The sequence below is a fragment of the Triticum dicoccoides genome, chromosome 4B (assembly GCF_002162155.2).
Source record: "Triticum dicoccoides isolate Atlit2015 ecotype Zavitan chromosome 4B, WEW_v2.0, whole genome shotgun sequence".
NCBI classification, from domain to species: domain Eukaryota; kingdom Viridiplantae; phylum Streptophyta; class Magnoliopsida; order Poales; family Poaceae; genus Triticum; species Triticum dicoccoides.
Genome location: NC_041387.1, coordinates 107,315,601 through 107,318,330, shown reverse-complemented (window position 1 = coordinate 107,318,330; position 2,730 = coordinate 107,315,601). Strand labels below are relative to the sequence as shown.

The 2,730-nt window shown below is 58.6% G+C and overlaps 1 pseudogene; it reads left to right on the top strand.

Annotated features, from left to right (window-relative positions):
* The first annotated feature begins 531 nt into the window (after positions 1-531).
* Positions 532-2,483, top strand: LOC119293429 (annotated as a pseudogene).
* Positions 2,484-2,730: the final 247 nt, after the last annotated feature.

Sequence of the window (2,730 nt, the reverse complement as noted above, 5' to 3'; positions counted from 1 at the left end):
TTTTTCTTGAAGATTAGTTAGTTAAAGAATCCCGTAAACCCCCTGTATCACCCCGTTGATGTAGAATTTTCGAAAAAACAATAACCGGGCCCATGCATACATTAACGAATCCATTAATCATGCGCCGGAGTTTACTTGCTAATCTGACGGCCAGCGTGTATCTGATCCAATGGCCGTGGACTGGTCTGGTAGTGAAGTATGAGTAGTCTGATGCCTAGTGCTCTCTTTTTTTTGAGTAACCTCATATTACTTGTCGCATAGATACATTCATATGGATCAATGGAATAATACTTAGAACTTTTTCTTGAGCAAAGTAATACTTATAACTGACTCTTTATTTTTATTTTCTTACCATATCCAGTAGGAGTATATTGGGAGGAGAATCGAACAGAATCAATTACTGCGGTTGCATGCATTGTAATCATCTCTAGCATGTCTTCTTGTAAACTTCCTTTGCCAATGCGTACAATAAATACATGAGATGTCAGCCGGCCCTAGAGCTGCGCGATTCATCCCAATCTACCCCGCAACATGGCCAAGCCCAAAGCCAAGCGGCTCAAATCGTCTCCCAACGACGCTGCAGCGGCCGACGGCGTGGCCGCGAGCGCCATCGCTTCCTCGTACAACGACCACATACGCCCGCTCCTGGACGCCGTCGACCGGCTGCGCCATCTCAATGTCTCGCAGGACGGCATCCAGCTGCCCACCATCGTCGTCGTCGGCGACCAGTCCAGCGGCAAGTCCAGCGTGCTCGAGGCGCTCGCCGGCATCAGCCTCCCGCGCGGCCCGCATCTGCACCCGCGCGCCGCTCGTCATGCGCCTCAAGGACGACCCTTCCGGCGGCGACGCCCCCGTGCTGCAGCTCGAGTACGGTGCCGGCCGCGTCGTCAGCACCTCGGATGCCGAGGTCGCCGACGCCATCGACGCGGCCACCGCCGAGATCGCCGGCTCTGGCAAGGGCATCTCTGACAGGCCCATCACCCTCGTCGTGCGGAAGCGCGGCCTGCCGGACCTCACCCTCGTCGACCTCCCCGGCATCACGCGCGTGCCCGTCAAGGGACAGCCCGACGACATCTACGAGCAGGTCGCCGGGATCGTCAAGGAGTACATCGCGCCCAAGGAGACCATCATCCTCAACGTGCTCTCCGCCACAGTCGACTTCCCGACCTGCGAGTCCATCCGGATGTCGCAGCAGGTGGACCGTCACGGCGACCGCACGCTCGCCGTCGTCACCATGGACGACGTCAACATCGGCCTCGGCTACGTCTGCGTCCGCAACCGCGTCGGCGACGAGACGCACGACCAGGCGCGCGCCGAGGAGGAGCGGCTGTTCGACCATCATCCGCTCCTGTCCAAAATCGACAAGTCCATGGTGGGCATCCCCGTGCTCGCGCAGCGGCTCATGCAGATCCAGGCGACCATCATCGCCAAGTGCCTCCCCGACATCGTCAAGCAGATCACCGACCGGCTCAGCCGCAGCACCGCCGAGCTAGAGCAGATGCCACCGGATCTCAACAACGTGGCCGACGCGGTGCGAGCCTTTTTCCACATTTTCAAGCGCACGTGCTCGTCGCTGGAGAAGATGCGAGTTCGACGAGTACCCCGACGACCGCCACTTCCACGGAACCGCGCGTATCGCCGAGATGCTGAACGCGTACGCGAAGAAGCTGCCGGCAGAGTGCCCCCAGCAGGGCAGCGACCTGTTCCTGATGGAGGAGGTGCGCATCCTGGAGGAGACCACGGCCATCAAGCTCCCCGACTTCCTCCCAAGGTCGGCGTTCCTCGTCCTGCTCAAGAAGAAGGTCCAGACCGTCGTGCAGGTGCCGCACGACCTCGTCCGCGAGGTCTGGGACTATGTCGAGGACCTGACGCTCAAGGTGCTGCTGGAGCACTCGAACGACTTCCCGCAGGTGCAGCCGTCATGCCGCCGCGCGGTCCAGAGCATGATGGACAAGGCACGAGCGCAGTCGGCGCGGCACGTCACGGAGCTGATCGACATGGAGCTTGTGGCCGACTACACCTACAATCCCGACTACAGCAAGACATGGTCCGAGCTCATGGAAGGGTACGGCAAGTTCATGGAGGCCGTGAAAGACCGCACCAAACCCACGGCCGTCACCCTCAAGGGCTTCGGGAAGGTGGAGGTGGCGCACCTGAGGAACCACGACGACCTGGCCGGGCAGGCGTTCGACATGCGGGCTCGCCTCGCCTCGTACTGGAAGAGCATCGTGCTCCGGCTCGTCGATGGGATGGCGCTCCTCGTACTGCGCGCCGTCAAGCGGCTCGCCGAGAACGACCTCGAGGTGGCGCTCTCTGACGAGCTCCTAGGGAACAACATGGCCGGGGTGGAGCGGATGCTCGCGCCGTCGCCCGGCACCGGCAGCAAGCGCCAGCGCCTCAAGAAGAGCATCGTATTGCTTCAGCAGTCCAAGGAGGCCGTGGCTGACATCATGGACAGGATTAGCGCGGCAGGGGAAGTGTAGGCCAGATGCATGTCAACGATGAGAACAGTGCTTGTTTCTTATTTTGTTGGACTTCATCGAAAAAATGAACTTTGGTGGAGGCGTATTTACATTTTACAAGTCAACTGAAAAATCTTTGTTGGAGGCGTATTTCTAAATCCGGTGATCTCGATCGTGTATTCAGATTACCCATACATACTCGATCACGATCAGGCCCAAAACAAATTGAATAAATTTAGCAATCCTCTGCCCGTGGCTCCAATTCGTG